Below are 20,929 nucleotides of genomic sequence, written 5' to 3'. Positions count from 1 at the left end.
ACCAAAGGAGAAGAAGCTGAGAATGGTGGTGAGCGCGTTCAACCTTCTGTATCTTCTGCCCGAGTGAGGACAAGAATGAATGGCTTGGGTGGGAAAGGTCTTAGATCATGTTGACTGCTTCCCCCTCTTCCCCCACACACCCCTTACCCCACACACCCCATACACCCCCTCTCCCCCCACACACACTCCCTACCCCCATACCTCCCCCACATCCTCTCCCCCGCACATACCCCCTAACCCACATCCCCCTCACCCACAGCACCTCCAATAGCCCCCCTCCCACACACCACGTCCGCACAGCCCGCCTTCCCCACACCACTCTCCCCACACGTCCCCTCCCCCACACGCCCCACCCCCACACCCCTCTCCCCCACACGCACCTTCCCCCACATGCACTCCTCCCCCATACCCCCTCTCCCACACACGTCCCCTACACCCCATATACACCCCCTCACTACCTTCACCCCCCACACACACACTCCCCACCCCCACACTGCCCCCCACACCCTCTCCCCCACACACACACCCGCTACCCCAAATGCCCCTGCCCCACATCCCCTCTCCCCCACAGCACCTCCAACAGCCCCATCACCCACACCCCCTCCGCACACCCCGCCTCCCCCACACCCCTCTGCCCCCCACCCCACATGACCCACTCCCCCAAACCCTCTCCCCACACGCCCCTTCCCCCACACGCCCCCTCTCCCCCACAACCCCATCCCCCCTCTCTCCCACAAACATCCCTTCCCCCACTCCTCCCGTCCCCTGCACCCCCACACACCCCCGCCCCCCCATTGGGGCATGGTTTGCGTTGGGGGACCAGGCCCCCCATGTGACTTTTCTTTTAATTTCCCTCCAAATTAATTTATTCCACTCAAACAAAGATTTAATATCAAAGCTAACATTATTAATGTCAGGTAATAGTTAAGAATTCTAAATAATTAAAATAATATAATTAAAGCAAACGATATAGTGACAAAGATGAATTCAAAACTTAGTAATCAAAATTTTGAAAATATTTAAAATTACATTCAGTTTTAGATAGATCTATGATTTGCAATGTAATTGTGGTGATGCATGGTAGGCAGATGTCGTTACCTCTTTTTGGAAGGGCACACGTGTGAAAGAAACACATCTATTTCATTCTTTATTATGATTTGCAGAGGGTGCATGTTATGGGGCAGGTAGTGGGCTATGGTCATTTCCCATGCATCCACAATTGCTATGTTGATGCCGGCAAACATCCTTCTCATCAGTGAATCAAGTTGAAAAGTGAACCAGTCACTGTAGTTAAGAATTACAGCTTGTGTCAGGGCCCGTACATTCACAGTCTTTATAACGACCACCGTATCTGGATTCCTGGTGAGCAGCTGTAGAACCGATCTTCGAATATGCTGCAGCCTTCTGATGTACCATTCTGCTGGGAAAGTGCTGAAATGGGCACATATAGCAATGCTAACAACTGTGTCTTTCCCTCCTTCAATTTCATTCAGTTTATTTGGAATGTAGTACAGATGCTGGCTTAAAATGGTGCCGAATTGGATTGGCGGGCCATGAGTAAAATATTCCAGCATGATGTTGTTTTGCACGTCGATGGCACACAGAGGGCCAGTCAATGTTGAAGTACCAAGGTCAAACCTTCTAATACCTAAACAGAAAAATACCTGAACACTTAAATTGATGTCACAATGTTAATATTGAGGAAACTGGGATAGGCACTTCAATCCAAACAACATCACAACAAAGGGAGCTGTCAATTTACCTGCCACACAAGGTAAAGGTTGAACAAAGGGATAGAATTTTCATAGTGGGGAGGACAGTATCTGTAATGGGCTAAAAAATGTCCACCACTTACTGCATCCTCCTTCGTTCTTGAGCGTTTGAAGTACCAAACTCAAAGTGATACAACCATCTTTATGTTCCCCATCTAACACTGCCATTGCACCAGAGGCATCCATATTCCACCTAGGCTCCATAGAGGATGTACTTGGTCAGGCTATTGGGAATTATCCACCTTTAAGTGCTTTAAAACCATCAATACCTTCTCTTTGATAAATCATATATGGTCCAAGACATCAACATCTTTGTCCCAATTCCATGACCTTCTCCTCAGTAAAAAAATGATTAGACATTTTCATTTACTACCTACCTCAACTCATGTGGCACTACACAAAAATGGCCATGCTAATACCGAAGGGGACCTATTTTCTCTCTAGCCTCCCTTTTCCTCTTAATACACCTGTAGAATTTATTGGATTTGCCTTTATCTTGACAGCCAGATCATGTCCTCTTTATACCTTTCTGATTGATTTCAGTATACTCCTGCGCTTCTTATACTCAGTGAGGGATTTGCTTGATCCCGACTGCCTATAGCCGATATATACTGTATCTCCTCAAATGTCCTTGCATCTCCAAACTTGGCTTTGGCCAGGGACCCCGACAGTCCTTTCATCTGAGACAGAGGTTCACATGTACTTCTTCTAACCCCACCTACTACATCTGGCGTTCCCAATGTGGGCTCCAATGTACATCAGTGAAAACAAATGTAGACTTGGCGACTTAACATACGTATTCTTGACGAAACGTAGACTTATTTTGCTGAATACTTACGCTCGATCCACTGAGATGAGGGACTCAAATAGCGAAAGGTAGTAGACAGAATGGGAGGCAGGAAGCAGAAATGGGAAGCACTCGGACACAAGAGGAGAAAGAAAAAAAAGGAAATAAACAGAGAATAATAGACGGGGTTTTTTTAAATGTGCATATTTTAATGCTAGGAGCATTGTAAGAAAGGTGGATGAGCTTAGAGTCTGGATAGACACCTGGAAGTATAATGTTGTGGCGATCAGTGAAACATGGTTGCAGGAGGGCTGTGATTGGAAACTAAATATTCCAGGATTTCGCTGCTTCAGGTGTAATAGAATTGGAGGGGCAAGAGGTGGAGGTGTTGCATTGCTAGTCAGGGAAGATATTACAGCAGTGCTTTGGCAGGATAGATTGGAGGGCTCATCTAGGGAGGCTATTTGGGTGGAATTGAGAAGTGGGAAAGGTGTAGCAACACTTATAGGGGTGTATTATACACCGCCAAACGGGGAACGAGAATTGGAAGAGCAAATATGTAAGGAGATGGCAGATATTAGTAGTAAGCACAAGGTAGTGATTGTGGGAGATTTCAACTTTCCACACATAGACTGGGAAACACATTCTGTAAATGGGCTGGATGGGTTGGAGTTTGTAAAATGTGTGCAGGATAGTTTTTTTGCAGCAATACATAGAGGTACCTACTAGAGGAGGGGCAGTGCTGGACCTCCTGTTAGGAAATGAGATGGGACAGGTGGCGGAGGTATGCGTTGGGGAGCACTTCGGGTCCAGTGATCACAATACCATTAGTTTCAATATAGTTATGAAGAGGGTCAGAACTGGACCTAGGGTTCAGATTTTTGATTGGAGAAAGGCTAATGTTGATGCGATGCGAGATGATTTAAAAGGAGTGAACTGGGACATTTTGTTTTATGGGAAAGATGTAGAAGAGAAATGGAGGACATTTAAGAGTACAGAATCTTTATGTTCCTGTTCGCTTGAAAGGAAACAGTAAAAATTGGAAAGAGCCCTGTTTTTCAAGGGAAATTGGACATCTTGTTCGGAAAAAGAGGGAGATCTACAATAATTATAGGCAGCATGAAGTAAATGAGGTGCTTGAGGAGTATAAGGAATGTAAAAAGAATCTTAAGAAAGAAATTAGAAAAGCTAAAAGAAGATATGAGGTTGCTTTGGCAAGTAAGGTGAAAGTAAATCCAAAGGGTTTCTACCGCTATATTAATAGCAAAAGGATAACGAGGGATAAAATTGGTCCATTGGAGAGACAGAGTGGACAGCTATCTGCAGAGCCAAAAGAGATGGGGGAGATATTGAACAATTTTTTTTCTTCGGTATTCACCAAGGAGAAGGATATTGAATTATGTGAGGTAAGGGAAACTAGTAGAGTAGCTATGGATACTATGAGGTTCAAAGTAAAAGAAGTACTGACACTTTTGAAAAATATAAAAGTGGATAAGTCTCCAGGTCCTGACAGGATATTCCCTAGGACATTGAGGGAAGTTAGTGTAGAAATAGCCGGGGTTTTGACAGAAATATTTCAAATGTCATTAGAAACGGGAATAGTCCCCGAGGATTGGCGTACTGCGCATGTTGTTCCATTGTTTAAAAAGGGTTCTAAGAGTAAACCTAGCAATTATAGACCTGTTAGTTTGACTTCAGTGGTGGGCAAATTAATGGAAAAGATACTTAGAGATAATATATATAAGCATCTAGATAAACAGGGTCTGATTACGAACAGTCAACATGGATTTGTGCCTGGAAGGTCATGTTTGACTAATCTTCTTGAATTTTTTGAAGAGGTTACTAGGGAAATTGACGAGGGTAAAGCAGTGGATGTTGTCTACATGGACTTTAGTAAGGCCTTTGACAAGGTTCCTCATGGAAGGTTGGTTAAGAAGGTTCAACTGTTGGGTATAAATGCAGGAATAGCAAGATGGATTCAACAGTGGCTGAATGGGAGAAGCCAGAGGGTAATGGTGGATGGTTGTTTGTCGGGTTGGAGGCAGGTGACTAGTGGGGTGCCTCAGGGATCTGTGTTGGGTCCTTTGTTGTTTGTCATGTACATCAATGATCTGGATGAAGGTGTGGTAAATTGGATTAATAAGTATGCAGATGATACCAAAATAGGGGGTGTTGTGGATAATGAGGAGGATTTCCAAAGTCTACAGAGTGATTTAGGCCATTTTGAAAAATGGGCTGAAAGATGGCAGATGGAGTTTAATGCTGATAAATGTGAGGTGCTACACCTTGGCAGGACAAATCAAAATAGGACGTACATGGTAAATGGTAGGGAATTGAAGAATACAGTTGAACAGAGGGATCTGGGTACAACCATGCATAGTTCCTTGAAGGTGGAATCTCATATAGATAGGGTGGTAAAGAAAGCTTTTGGTATGCTAGCCTTTATAAATCAGAGCATTGAGTATAGAAGCTGGGATGTAATGTTAAAATTGTACAAGGCATTGGTGGACCTGATAGAGGTCTTTAAAATGATGAGAGGGATAGACAGAGTTGATGTGGACAAGCTTTTCCCTTTGAGAATAGGGAAGATTCAAACAAGAGGACGTGACTTCAGAATTAAGGGACAGAAGTTTAGGGGTAATATGAGGGGGAACTTCTTTACGCAGAGAGTGGTAGCGGTGTGGAATGAGCTCCCAGTGGAAGTGGTGGAGGCAGGTTCATTGGTATCATTTAAAAATAAATTGGATAGGCATATGGATGAGCAGGGAATGGAGGGTTATGGTATGAGTGCAGGCAGGTGGGGCTAAGGGGGAAAAAATTTGTTCGGCATGGACTTGTAGGGCCGAGATGGCCTGTTTCCGTGCTGTAATTGTTATATGGTTATATGGTTAAATGGAGACGACAGGATACCCTGATTGCCAACCATTTCAACACCCCTCCCATTCACACACTGACCTTTCTGTCCTGAGCCTCCTCCATTGCCAGAGTGAGGCCACTCGCAAATTGGAGGTACGGCACTTCATATTTCACTTGGATAGCTTGCATCCCAGTGGTATGAATGATGATTCGATAATTTTAAGTAACTTATACATACTTCACTCCATCCCCTCTCCCCTGCTTCCTCAACCTAATAATTTAACCAGTTCCCCAGTCTCCACATTGCTTCCCTCTTGAGATCACACCTTCCCTAGCCAACATTGGGCCTACCAGGGTACCGCCCTGTCTGAGGGCATTTGTGGCCAGCCCTGATCGGTCCTGGTCTTTTCTTGGCTCCAGGTCTTCATAATACCTACCCCTACTCTCAGTCTGAAGAAGGGTCCCCACTCAGTATGTCACTCACCCTTTTTCACCAGAGATGCTGCCTGGCCCACTGAGTTACGCCAGCACTTTGTGTCTATCTTCTTCTACACTTCTACAAACTGCCCCACTGTTGCCTTCAGCAAGGTCCTCTGCAGTAAGCTGCCTCCTGGCTACCATTTCTACCTGTCTGGCTGCAAACTACAAACTGTATGCCTGTTGACTTGCTAGATGAAAATACCACATATAACGCACACATCTACGGTATTTAAACTGGTGACAGTGAATGAAAGATCAAGTGGCGGTGTGAATGCATCTCAGCTGTCTAGCCTTGACTTCTTAGCTGTCCAATAAGAGGAAAAGGAGGTTTGTACTGGGGAACCATCTATACCATTGTAAATTAAAAGAAGTTATAGGTTGAGAATCAAGTGGGATGTGAACTGAAGAATTAGGAATTACATGATTAGGAATTTGATGAGGATACACTATCACCAGGTTAATATGGCGGGGCTGTTGTATGCTGGGGGAATGAAGCAGCTGGGCGTGTTTACTCTGTAATTTAGAAGGATGAGAGGGTATCTTATTGAAACATGTAAGATTATTAAGGGTTTGGACACGCGAGAGGCAGGAAACATGTTCCAGATGTTGGGGGAGTCCTCAACCAAGGGCCACAGTTTAAGAATAAGTGGTAAAGCATTTAGAACGGAGATGAGGAAGCACTTGTGAGTCTGTGGGATTCTCTGCCTCAGAGGGCAGTGGAGGCCGGTTCTCTCGATACTTTCAAGAGAGAGCTTGATAGGGCTCTTAAAGATAGTGCAGTCTGGGAATATGGGGAGAAGGTAGGAACCATATAACCATATAACAATTACAGCAAGGAAACAGGCCATCTCGACCCTTCTAGTCTAGGAACGGGTACTGATTGTGGATGATCAGCCATGATTACATTGAATGACGGTACTGACTCGAAGGGGCGAATGGCCTACTCCTGCACCTATTGTCTATCTGACATTGACTATGCTCCTGAGGTCATATAACTTTCTATACCATAGCGTCAGGGTCCTTGGCATTTCACTTCTCTAAATCACTTCTATACCCATCTCTGCCCTGTTCCACACTATTTCAGTAAGATGATTGTCTACAATTACTTTGGTTCATTTCACTGATCCACTTGCACTCTGTTAGCACCACATTTAAGACTGGCTACTCACACAATTGCTGAAATTTCTCATTTCCTTTCTCATTTAGCTCTTTTCCTTATTTCAGTTTTGTATCTGGATATAAAAAGGATAGGCAAATAAGCCAGACAAATCTGTATAGAGTGATAAATCACACTAACCTGGAACAAATGCAGTCAAGTATTCAAACCACTGACGCATAGTGGAATCTCCAAACATATGAACTTTTTTTCTTCGAAGGCACTCGGTAACTTTTGCAGGAGTGTTGAAGCGACGAATATTGCAGGTCAGTGGCATCCACTGGTCCTTATAATAAAAGCCAGACGGTGTAGACATTGGTTTTCCCCGGACACATTCGTCAAGAACTGTGGCTGAATATAAGGGGAAACATAGAAACATGGAAACATAGAAAATAGGTGCAGGAGAAGGCCATTCGGCACTTCGAGCCAGCACCGCCATTTATTGCGATCATGGCTGATCGTCCCCTATCAATAACCCGTGCCTGCCTTCTCCCCATATCCCTTGACTGCACTAGCCCCTAGAGCTCTATCTGACTCTCTCTTAAATCCATCCAGTGATTTGGCCTCCACTGCCCTCTGTGGCAGGGAATTCCATAAATTCACAACTCTCTGCGAGAATTTTTTTTTTCTCACCTCAGTCTTAAATGACCCCCCCTTTATTCTAAGACTGTGGCCCCTGGTTCTCGACTTGCCCAATATTGGGGAAATTTTTCCTGTATCTAGCTTGTCCAGTCCTTTTATAATTGTATATGCTTCTATAAGATCCCCCTCATCCTTCTAAACTCCAGTGAATACAAGCCTAGTCTTTTCAATCCTTCCTCATATGACACTCCTGCCATCCCATGGATCAATCTCGTGAACCGACGCTGCACTGCCTTCCTCAAATTAGGAGACCAAAACTGTACACAATACTCCAGATGTGGTCTCACCAGAACCCTATACAACTGCAGAAGAACCTTTTTACTCCTATACTGAAATCCTCTTGTTATGAAGGCCAAAATTCCATTAGCTTTCTTCACTGCCTGCTGTATCTGTAAGCCAACTTTCAGTGAGGACACGCGAGAGGCAGGAAACTCCGGACACTACAAGGACACTCAGGTCTCGCTGCACCTCCTCCTTATTAAGCCCATTGCGATAATAATCTGCCCTCTTGTTTTTGCCGCCAAAGTGGATAACCTCACATTTATGTATATTATGCTGGATCTGCCATGTATCTGCCCACTCACTCAACCTGTCCAGGTCACACTGCAACCTCCTAACATCCTCTTCACAGTTCACACTGCCACCCAGCTTTGTGTCATCCGTAAACTTGCTAGTGTTGCTCCTAATTCCCTCTTCCAAATCATTAATATATATGGTAAACAGTTGCGGCCCCAACACTGAGCCTTGCGGCACTCCACTCACCACTGCCTGCCATTCTGAAAAGGACCCGTTCACTCCTACTCTTTGCTTCCGGTCTGCCAACCAATTTTCTATCCATGTCAGCACCCTACCCCCAATACCATGTGCTCTAATTTTAGTCACCAGTCTCCCGTGCGGGACCTTATCAAAGGCTTTCTGAAAGTCTAGATACACTACATCCACTGGCACCCCTTCATTCATTTTACTTGTCACATCCTCAAAAAATTCCAGAAGATTAGTCAAGCATGATTTCCCTTTCATAAATCCATGTTGACTTGGACTAATCATTTTACTGCTATCCAAATGCCCCATTATTACCTCTTTAATAATTGACTCCAGCATCTTTCCCACCACCGAAGTCAGGCTAACTGGTCTGTAATTCCCCGTTTTCTCTCTCGATCCTTTCTTGAAAAGTGGGATAGCATTAGCTATCCTCCAATCCACAGGAACTGATCCTGAATATATTGAACATTGGAAAATTATCACTAATGCGTCCACTATTTCTTGAGCCACCTCCATGAGGACCCTGGGATGCAGACCATCAGGCCCAGGGGATTTATCCTTCTTCAGTACCATTAGCCTACCCAATATTATTTCTCGCCTAATGAAATGGTGAGAGAGTTGTTGGAAGGGATTCTAGGGGACAGAATTGGTGAGAATAGTCAGCAAGGCTTTTGTTGCAGAAAATTGTCTCTCGTGAATCTGTCAGGTTTTTTCCGATGTCAACAAACGACTGATGAGGTAAGGGCAGTGAATATTCTCTTTATGGGCTTTAGCAAAGCCTTTAACAAGATCACACATTGGTAAGCTTGTTTGCAAGATCAGATCACATGGATTCCAAGGTAGATTAGACATTGGATTCCAAATTGGTTTGGAGGACAAAGGGTATTTGTGGAGGTTGTTTTTCTGATTGAAGGCCTGTGACCAGTTGTGTATGGCCGGGGTCAGTGTGGGTCCACTGCTGTTTGATAACATTGTTAATAAATTTATACCCAAATTGCTGATATGGTGGACAGTGAGTAATACTTACACAACAGAGCTCATTTCCCCCATATTCTACTGAATCACAGCTATAGAGCATGGAAACAGATTATTCGGACTACTTTGTCCGTGTTGAGCATTCTAGGATTCTGAGCTAGTCCCATTTGCCCATATTTAGCTTCTAACTGTCAAAACCGTTCCTATCAATTTCTATCTTATTAAGTATCAATTGTATCTTCTTCTGTAGCCTTATCAGGCAGCTCATTCCAGAGTGAAAATGATGCCCGAGATACTTCTTACCCTATGCTTTCTCAAACCTCACAGTAATATTGAAGTACATAACAGAATAGCTCAGTTGGGGAGGTGAGCTAAGGACTGGCCAATGGAATTTAACTGTGATATGTGTGATACATTGCATTTTGGTCTGTCAACCAGGGCAGGACTTGCACAGTAAATCGGAGAACCTTGTAAAATGGCGCAGATGGAGTTATTTTAATAAACTATATCAAATCATGAGAGGCAGCAATAAAGTAAACACCCAGTATTTATCCCAACTTAGAGGATTCTAAAGTTAGAGAGCATAGGGTAAGAAAGATCTCAGGTGCATATTTTTCAATACGGAATGAACTGCTAGAGGAGGTCACAGAATTGATACTTTAAAATTTCATATCACCAAAGTGATTAGTAACAGGTTAACCAATAGTACTCAAGCCCATACCTTTTTTCTGTTTAAAAAGATAACACCTTCATTTATTGGTACAGTTACTGTTGAGATCTGGCTCGGTGAACTCAATGGAAGAGCTGCACTGACTAGATGTATGTTGGGATGTATGTATGATGATCTGCCTCCACTACTGATGGTCCACACCAGGAAAGAGGTTTCATTCCCAGAAAATGCAGTTTTATCTTAGATTATATTTTCAACCATGTATTAAAATTATAAAAATACAATTGGCAACCATATTTCCTATAAGAATAAATGGATTGTATTGGTTGACAGGTGACAGGTGCACAATATTGAATCAATACTAGCCCTGGAAAATAATACATTTTGCTGATTAAATTATAACTTAAATGTTCTTCAAATTCTAGAAAGAACTACATGTGCTGTAAAGCTATATTTTGTTTGTAAGGTCTGCATATTTATAGCGAGGAACTGCTTCACTATTCTATTATTATTTCCTCCAATACTCTAGACTATAATTTTTTTAGACATGATTGAAAATGATCTTACTTGGTTGAGGTGATGGCTCTACGATTATATAACCCATGGCACAGGGTAATATGGGTATGTTGAGGTTGACTTTACTGCAAATGTTAATACCATTCATTAAGTCACAATGTTAATATAACATGCATACAAAGGACAGTCCAAGAAAGTAATCAAATAATCTACTTATCCAACCTAGCACAGCGCAATTAACATAGCTTCAACAATTTTAGCTTCAAATGTCATCTTCTGAATAGTATGGAACCTGTAATTTAACACATCCATCTAAATCCAAATTGATCTATGTTAAATTACATTATTCTACTGGTAACAATTGATTTTCTTAAAATATCAGACTTTGTAACTAACAACTAAAACATCAGGTTAGAGGATAATAGTAAGATTAAACAAACCAGTTTGAAGTTTGAGCTTTATTTTATGAGGAGTTACGATGAAGGATTACGTGAAGAAGCCCGCCAGTGGGCATGCGTGTCAATCTTCAAAGCAGCGGTGTGAATTCACAGATAACAGTAGTTGAAGTGACACAGTAAGATTAGAGCAACCTAGAATTACCAGATGACCTTTATGATACGAGGGTTGGAGCGGAGGGCACGTAATCGCTCATCGTAACTCCTCATAAAATGAAGATCAAATTTCAAACTGGTAAATTCTCGTTTAATCTTACTATTTTACTTCGGAAGCATGTGAGTGATTCCGTGAAGATTTCAAAGCTCTGTAATTTCATGCCGTGGAAAACTCCACACAAACACAACAGCATCAATTGACCACAGACAAGGGAAACATTGATAACGCATACAGACATGACATGGATTTAAAACATGCTGATGCTATTTAATGAACAAATAATAATAATAGTAACCCCTCTCATCCGGGAGGAACTATAAAATAGATCCTAAAATAGAGTTGGCAAATACCCCCGGTCTGGCTATGGGTTATTATAAAATGTTTGGAAAGCTCGTTCGTTTGATCATCCTGCAGTCACTAGATGTGGTCCAGCAGAACGTACCTAACCCTTGCTGCTGATGTTGTAGCAGCCTCGGTGGAGTGAGATTATAAATTATTGGTATAACCTCCTGATTAAGCAAAAACCCCGTTTTAGCCACCTGGAGATGATCCGAACTGATACCTTCTAATGAGGTTTTTCTTAACTAACAAACATTGCTAGTATCAGAGCCTCTAAGGCTCTAGGTTACCTTGACGTATTGTTGTAAATGTGTGTCCACACATAACCAAAGGTCCATGGGGTATGCCGTGAGAACTAGTTTGAGACCTGATGCCCCTGGGTTGCTCTACTTAACTAAATCATAAACGTAAAATATTATATTATTTGCAGGTGTAACCATCCTGTCCAGTCGCAATTTATGTAGTCACTGGACCCGTTGCGCTGAGACCAGAGCCCTGAGGATAACTAACTCATGAGAGCCGGGCTAAAGATAAGGATGTAGCTGGAGCAACCCTGGTGTAGTAGTGTTAACACAATGTCAATATCCCATACTTCTGTGTGCTTGGGCCTGGGAGAACTTGTGTTAAAGATATCCTTTATAAACTGGATATCAAAGAGAGAGACACGACAGAGTGGGTCCCGCTCGCTGCAGCAAATATGATGAGAATGCATCTTGGGCTACGTTATTTATTGTCAAAGACTGATTTGAAATGAACTCCAAGACGTCAGTAATCCGTACCATATTATATGTAACATAATATTTAAACAAAACGCTTCCCATCTCCTGAAAAGGAAATGTACTGATGTTTTGTGCTAGCCCTGCACTCTGCAGTGAACACACACATGGATCGGTCTGACAATCCGAGCCGCAGGAGCAGTCTTCTCAGAGTCTGCAAGTCAATTAATTGATTTTATCATGCAGGGGCTGGTTTCCCGAGTCACAGGCTGAACCAGCAAAGTTTTATGCTTAGAATAACCATATAAGGTTATATTATATTCCCAACATAAGCGGGAACCTTGGCTGCATAGGCCAGTGAGACAGTACGAAAAACCCTGAAGCGGGATCTTGCTGAATTTATTGCAATACCCGACTGATGAGGCAAAATGGAGAAAAGGCATAAAAGAACATTCCTCCCCCGTGTAGCGAGAATGTATCTCTCGCCATTGTGAACCACATATTTTTGCAACCAGTGAATGAGCCTGGATACAAACATATCGATATTCGGTGTTCCATTGAGCCATAATGTCATAAAATACTTTATGATCAAACATCCATTCTGTGTTGTCATTGATTTTACGTGATGATACACCAGCACCAAATGAGGTTAGGTAAATATGACTGGATTGCACCCATGTGACTAACATATGCTACCACCACAGTGTATCACCATGGAATTGAGCATGCAATTTATGCATATTCGCACAATAACCCTTTAACCTATAGAATGCACAGAGTGTCTTTAGGTTGTTGATACCAATAACTGGGGAATTGGTAACTCATGCAAATCCCATCTGCATCCGTGACTAGAGATGGCATTGGTAATTTTCCATTTTTGAGCACTAGCATCAGTTTGTAATATAACTGAAGATTAAGTGACCAAAACCTACTGGAGCAATGCTGAATACTGTTCGTTCACAATTGTGACTTTGGTAGCTTCAGCTGGTAATAGCATAGATCTGTTAACAATGACCTACATGGCACCTGAGAGGTTCCTACTTTACACGTTGTAAGTTCTGATAATGCAAGGCTCAATTTGCACAGATGAAACACAGCTGCTATATTGCCAATTACACTTGATGAATAGAAGGCTGCTTCATAACAACAAGGTTGTTACAGGCTTCTATTGTTTCCACTCTCTTCCGCAGGGCGGAGTCACAGACAAATTAATAATTAAAGTTAAATCCCAATAATCAATAACGCTAGTTGGTAGGAACTTAAATTTAACTGGATGGATGAGGAACCTCAATTTCTCAATTATAGTTTGCGGCTGAAACTGTTGATTTTAGCAAAATACAGCGTTTCGAATATCATCCAGAACAGATGTTTTTGAGCTTTTGGCAGTCCAAGCACTGGTTTAGTAATTTGGTAAATAACCTGGGAGCTGAATTTAGCTCATTTTGCAACCCTTTAACTGTTATAATTGTCCCATCCAGATAAATTTCAAATGTCTCCGGTGATCCCTGAGAATGGAAATCAGTTGTTTAACAGTAAGGAAGTTCTATATTCTAAAAAGTCTATGTTGCACATGCGAGTCAAATAAAGGATGAACCGACATCCTCCATCGTTCACAATAAACAGGCCATGACTGCCATAATTCTGTGCCTGCCTCGAACGCCAACTCTGACCAGATTCCCGAGCCTGTCTCGAAAGGCAATCCTGGAGTTAATACTGAGTCTGCCTTGAAAGACAACTCTGGCCCCAATTCCAAGCCATGCTTGGAACCCTTGTATACTGTGCAAAATAAACCAATCACATGTTATCATTTAGTTTATAAACGGATCTGAATCTCATGTTATCATTGCCATTTGTACAAAAAACAAGTGTAAATATTACCAACTTGTAAATGGTCCACATACCCCATGTTTCTGAAGAACCAGACTCACCTACCTCCATGGTTACCGGTGGTCTTATGGTAAGCACAAAGGCCCCTCATGTGGGTTCTATTCCCGTCCTTGATTGGAGAGTAGGACTGGTAGGGTGTGTGGATTCCATATTTCCTGAGACCGGCTTGGACTTTGGCCTGAAATACCTCTGCCCAGCTTTCAAGCTGCCACCAGCTTCAGTGATCTGTTTACTGCCTTACTGCTGATGAGGCGTTGTAACCTTGATTTGGCCGACAACTTTTGCTTCCTCATCCAGGTATACCTGTTGGATAAATCTTACCCGAAGTGAAGATTCGGTGGCTGGTTTCATTTCCTGGATTTCATGCCTCCAATTTCACACCTGATAGCGCTGTTCACAGCCGGCACGTATAGCTTGAGGGGAACTCTGCCCCCTTCCGGGATTTCTGCCAACGGCTGGAACCAACTCTTCCGGCAGTAACCCCTTCGTTTGCGAGTATTTCCTTGGAGCCATATGCATGTGCTCCAGTATGTTCCACGGACATACTTTCGAATTTGAAGTCAATTACACACTGTCCACTCGCACTCAAGAGTCAAGAGAGAGTCAAGAGTCAAGAGTCAATTTAATTGTCATTTGGACCCCTGGAGGTCCAAACGAAATGCCGTTTCTGCAGCCATACATTACACACAAATAGACCCCAGACACAACATAATTACATTTTACATAAACATCCATCACATAGCTGTGATGGAAGGCCAAAAAAACTTATCTCTCCACTGCACTCTTCCCCCCCCCCCGATGTCAGAGTCAAAGTCAAAGCCCCCGGCTGGCGATGGCGATTGTCCCGCGGCCATTAAAGCCACGCCGGGTGGTGCGAGGTCGCACACCGGGTCTTGGTGTTGGAGCCCTCGGTGTGCGCTCGCAAAGTCCCGCGGCCATTCCAGTCGCGCGGGGCAGTGGTGTCAGGCCCCGCTCCAGGAGCTCTTCAACCCCGCAACACGGGTGGGAGAATTCGCCGTTGCAGGAGCCCCGAAAAGCGGTCTCCCTCCAGGGAGCCGCGGGCTCCCGGTGCCGCCGTCCGCAGCCCCGCAGTAGCAGCCTTCGCATCAGCAGCAGCAGCGGCATCGGCAGCAGCAGCAGCAGCAGCAGCAGCGGCAGCAGCAGCAGCAGCGCTCCTCCACCGCTCCACCCGCTCCGGTCTCGGCCAGCTCCGCGACGGCAACGGTGAGTCGGCACCAGAGTCCCCGGCTTCTTCCCGTTGGAGGCCGCTCCTCGTTGCGGCCTCAACGACACCTGAGACCCGACAAGAAAGGGTCGGGTCTCCAGTGACTCAAAAGTTTTCCCCCCCCCCCCTCCCTCCCCCCCACCCCCATCCCCCCACACACACACCCCAACATAAAATAACAAAAACTACATAAAAACACAGACAAAAAAATAATAAAAACGCGGACAGGCTGCAGAGGCCGCTGCTGGCCAGAGCCGCGCCGCCTACTGGGAAAAACGAGTTTTGCCTGCTGGATTCGATTTCTGGGCGAAGTCCGGACGGGCCGCGGGGAAACCGGTTATGGACCGTGGGGATATCCCGGTCCACAGAGAGGGAGATTCATAGGTAGCCCTGAAAACAGGTGCTGCCGCAGACCCCTGAGGATACCTGCACTGACTTGGCCCCTCCTACGGACCTATATCAGGATTTTTACTCTGAGTCAGACAGGAACTGACCCCGAATGCTCCCCCTCCTCAGAGAGGGAGGTATTGTGCAGCCCTGAAACAGGTGTCGCTGCCGCGGGCCCCCCGAGGAGACCCGCGCTGATAACTCCCTCCTTTGCCGCATCATTGTGGAACAACCTCTCCATCAGGTGCTCCATGTGGGTTTAGACATCCGTAGTCGCTACCCATTGAAGGAGGGGAACCCTCCTGGCCCGAATCCAAAGGCCTGACCGACTTACTCCTGGTTTTACCCCCTTTCTGGGGCACCATAGCGGTCTGGGAGCCGCTGTCAGCGACTCGGGTGGTGAGTCCAACTTACTCCTGGTTTTACCCCTTTTCTGGGGCACCGTAGCGGTCTGGGAGCCGCTGTCAGCGACTCGGGTGGCGAGTCCAACTTACTCCTGGTTTTACCCCTTTTCTGGGGCACCATAGTGGTCTGGGAGCCGCTGACCCCATTGTCAGCGACTTCGGTGGCGAACCCAACGGCTGCCGCCTACCCGCGCTTCCGCGGTCCGGACCGGGATATCCCCACGGTCCATAACCGGTTTCCCCGCGGCCCGTCCGGACTTCGCCCAGAAATCGAATCCAGCAGGCAAACTCCGTAACAGAGCCTCCAGCAAGACAAAACACAGAACCTGGAAATAAGTTTTAAAACTTACCTGCAGGTTTAAACTTGCCGCTAGAACGAGCAGCGCGCCTGCCAGTCAGTCGCTGCACCATACGCTAGATGTAATGACGCGCATGCGCTCTGGCAGGCTTCTTCGGAGTCACATGAGTGATTCCGTGAAGTAAAATCAGAGATTATTCACAATTCAAGCAAAACTCGTTTTCTAGAACAAGGTCAGAAGCCTGGCAGGTCACAACTTTTCATGCACCAGGTGACAACATTTCGCATATCCAGCCATTGTTCCAGTAACTCATTTACATGTTTATGGTCTGCTAGGAAAATAGTCTCTTTCTATTTCCTCCTCCAGTGCCTTCATAATTTAATCCACCTCAAATAAATCACCCCTCAGTCTCCTGTTCCATGGAAACAACTGAGTTTGATTAGTTTTTTGAAGAAGCAACTATGAAGGTTAATGAGGCCAGGGTCAACCTTAACAAGATGTAGAATATATAGACTTTATCAAGGCATTTGTAGCAGGTTAACCAATGGTCGTCTGCTCTGGAAGAGTAGACCGCTCGGGATCTAGGGAGAGATAGCTAACTGGAAACAAAATTGGCTTCATGGTAGGAAGTAGATGGTGGTAGAAGGTTGCTTTTCGGACTGGTGGTCTGTGAATAGTGGTGTTCCTTAGGGGTCAGTATGGGGTCCATCGCTGTTTGTCATCTGTTTAAGATTTGTATGAGAATGTACAAGGCATGATAAGCGAGTTTGCAAATGGTACTAAAATAGGTAGTTTCTGTAAATGAGACATTACACATGTGTAACTTCAAGATAGTCTTTAATATACATTGACACTTAACAACATATTAGTAGTCACTGGCTCCAGCCTGCTACTGAACTGTGTAGCGGGAGAAGTGGGTGTTAGTATAAATGATACAGTGAGGCAGGATTAGTAATGCTAAGATATATCTGATTGGTTGCATTCATAAACCAATCTACAATTCCATAAACAATGAAGTTGATTATCAAGAACTATGGCAGGGTCTTGATCAGTTGAGCAAATGTACCCAGGGCTTGCTAATGGAGTTTAATGTAGTTAAGAATGAGCAGCTGTATGTCTCTATTGTAGCCACATGGCTAGCAACTACACTTATATAAAGCAAGTTATTGTGAGACAATTGTTGAAAATAATAATTCCAGAACAGAGGGTAGTCACAAGCAATGGTAGATACCGGAATTTGGAACAAATAAATAAACTGCTGGAAGAACTGAGCAGATCAAGCAGCATCTGTGGAGCCAAAGGGATCGTCGTCTCAGATTGAAACTAATGCAGGGTCTCAAATGTGAAACATAGACTGGACATTATTTTCCATTAGATTACTTCACACATGCTCAGCTCATGGTCTATAAAGTTTATCAAGAAGACCAAAATAATTAACAACAACTTAACTGGAAGAATATTGACACAGAATAGAGAATCAGGGAACTTTGCAAAAGGCCATCAATGGTGATTAAACTCTGTGGGACAGACTGTAATCAGATCTTCATGATAGAAGGAAAAGCAGAAGCAAGTACCAGTCCATCTTCTCATTATTCTCACAGGGTTTCCAGGCACAGAGGCAATATGAAGTGAAAACACAACAGTGACCATTTAGTTGCATTAAGGCAAGAAAATCCAATAGTAAAGAAGGCATCAAACTTAGGAAAAAGGGCTTTATCACTATGGCAATAAGGAATAACCAGATGTACAGGTTAAAACGAGGAAATAGCAATGTAGGAAGACTTAGTTATGATACTCATGTGAGAATATTGTCAGGAGCAATCAAATCCAAGCTCCAATTTCCAATTGTCTCATTTGGGATTTGATGCCCCCAGCCTTCTAGAAGATTGATGTGAAAATATCAAAGAAACATCGTACACCAGGAGTGATATTACTCGAAGATAACTGACAGATAAGGCGAACCCTGACATCTTAACTCAGAGAAGATTACAACCCATTGAAGTAATCCCAACCAGTTCATCTTACATCTGGAGTGTTGTTTCAATTATTGGGCAGCAAGATAGTAAAAGTCATATCAGTAAATTAGGTGATTAAGAGTTACAAAGCTCTTGTTGAATGGTTTAGTTAAATGCTTGCAAATTCAGAAACATAAAACATAGAAAACGTAGAAAATAGGTGCAGATGTAGGCCATTCGGTCCTTCGAGCCAGCACCAGCATTCAATGTGATCATGGCTGAACATCAAAAATCAGAAGGTACACAAAAATGCAGGAGAAACTCAACGGGTGCAGCAGCATCTATGGAGGTAATGTTTCGGGCTGAAACCCTTCTTCAGAAGAAGGAGGGTTTTGGCCCGAAACATTACCTATTTCCTTCGCTCCATAGATGCTGCTGCACCCGCTGAGTTTCTCCAGCACTTTTGTGTACCTTCGATTTTCCAGCATCTGCAGTTCCTTCTCAAACACTTCACGGCACTTCACTCCGCCCTCTCCCACCTCGACAACTGAGACACTTACGTAAGAATGCTGTTCATCGATTACAGCTCAGCATTCAACACCATTATACCATCAAAACTGATCACCCAAACTCGGTAACCTGGGCATCGACCCCTCCCTCTGCAACTGAATACTGGACTTTCTAACCAACAGACCCCAGTCTGTGAGGTTAGACAAGCACACCTCTTCAACCCTCACCCTGAACACTGGCGTTCCACAGGGCTGTGTGCTGAGCCCCCTCCTCTACTCCCTCTTCACCTACGACTGCACACCTGTACATGGTACTAACACCATCATCAAGTATGCAGATGATACAACGGTGATTGGCCTCATCAGCAACAACGATGAGCTGGCCTACAGGGAGGAGGTCCAGCACTTAGCAGCATGGTGCGCTGACAACAACCTGGCCCTTAACTCCAAGAAGACCAAGGAGCTCATTGTAGACTTCAGGAAGTCCAGAGGCGGCACGCACACCCCCATCCACATTAACGGGACGGAGGTGGAACGTGTTTCTAGCTTCAGGTTCCTGGGAGTCAACATGTCCGATGACCTCTCTTGGACCCACAATACCTCTACTCTGATCAAGAAGGCTCATCAGCGTCTCTTCTTCCCGAGGAGACTGAAGAAGGTCCATCTGTCTCCTCAGATCCTGGTGAACTTCTACCGCTGCACCATCGAGAGCATCCTTACCAACTGCATCACAGTATGGTTTGGCAACTGCTCTGTCTCCGACCGGAAGGCATTGCAGAGGGTGGTGAAAATTGCCCAACACATCACCGGTTCCTCGCTCCCCTCCATTGAGTCTGTCCAAAGCAAGCGTTGTCTGCGGAGGGCGCTCAGCATCGCCAAGGACTGCTCTCACCCCAACCATGGACTGTTTACCATCCTACCATCCGGGAGGTGCTACAGGTCTCTCTGTTGCCGAACCAGCAGGTCGAGGAACAGCTTCTTCCCGGCGGCTGTCACTCTACTCAACAACGTACCTCGTGACTGCCATCACACACCCCCCCCCCCCCCCCCCCCCCCGGACACTTATTATTATTTATTCAAATCGTTTGCTATGTCGCTCTTCCAGGGAGATGCTAAATGCATTTTGTTGTCTCTGTACTGTACACTGACAATGACAATTAAAATTGAATCTGAATCTGAATCTGAACACATCTAAAATCAGTACCCCCGTGCTGCTTTACCTCCATATCCCTTGATTCCTTTAGCCCTCAGAGCTAGATCTAACTGTCTTTATAACAGTTGAACTCATTTAAAACTGATATGAATATTAATAGACATTGAGTTGTGTCAGTGCATTCTTTGTCACCACATCAATTGAGCCCCCACCTTGCAGAGGTTTCAGTCAGTCAGCATCCTTGGATGGACATGTCAAGTGATCATCTCACTATTACAAAGCAGATGTCTTAATAACGAAAAGGAGTTGCCGAGAACTTGTTAGTTAGGGTAGGCTGGATGAGTTAGCGTAAACTCTGCAAGTCAGCGTCAAGCATTACTCAGTATACCTTCCCTGCTTTGTCAGAGGGATCAGACAACAAAGTTAATAAAGTGTGGCTGTGATTAACAGTCAAAAGGGTTTGCCAGTATAAACCTATCCCTGCAAAGACTAGATTTGCTGCATTCCAACTGGATGTCTGTTGGTGATAAGGTGCAACATTGTGGTGAGAAAGACTATAACAAGTTTTGGAGCAACAATGTGGCCTTGTTTGGACATCGCTCTCCATAGAGATTACTTCTGTTTGTGAACACATCGGATAGATCCATGGCGTGTGTGCCACTGTGGGGAAAATGCAGGCTGCCTATTTTACTACGGAGTCACGTGAGTGACTACATGAAGACCCCGCCAGCACGCATGCGCGGTATATCATCTCACGCATTGCACCAGCGAGGGCCGGGCAGGGTAAGAGCTCTCCCGCGGCAAAATTGAAAAAACAGACCTACAGG

General features: G+C 44.5%; 1 pseudogene; it reads right to left on the bottom strand.

Annotated features, from left to right (window-relative positions):
• Positions 1-869: 869 nt before the first annotated feature.
• The window catches only part of LOC129715804 (NXPE family member 3-like), a 40,469-nt pseudogene continuing 20,409 nt past the window's right edge, over positions 870-20,929 (bottom strand).

Source organism: Leucoraja erinacea, unplaced genomic scaffold (genome assembly GCF_028641065.1).
Source record: "Leucoraja erinacea ecotype New England unplaced genomic scaffold, Leri_hhj_1 Leri_141S, whole genome shotgun sequence".
Taxonomy (NCBI): Eukaryota; Metazoa; Chordata; class Chondrichthyes; order Rajiformes; family Rajidae; genus Leucoraja; species Leucoraja erinaceus.
The sequence above is the reverse complement of the archived record's forward strand: the minus strand, read 5'-3'. Positions and strand labels throughout refer to the sequence as shown.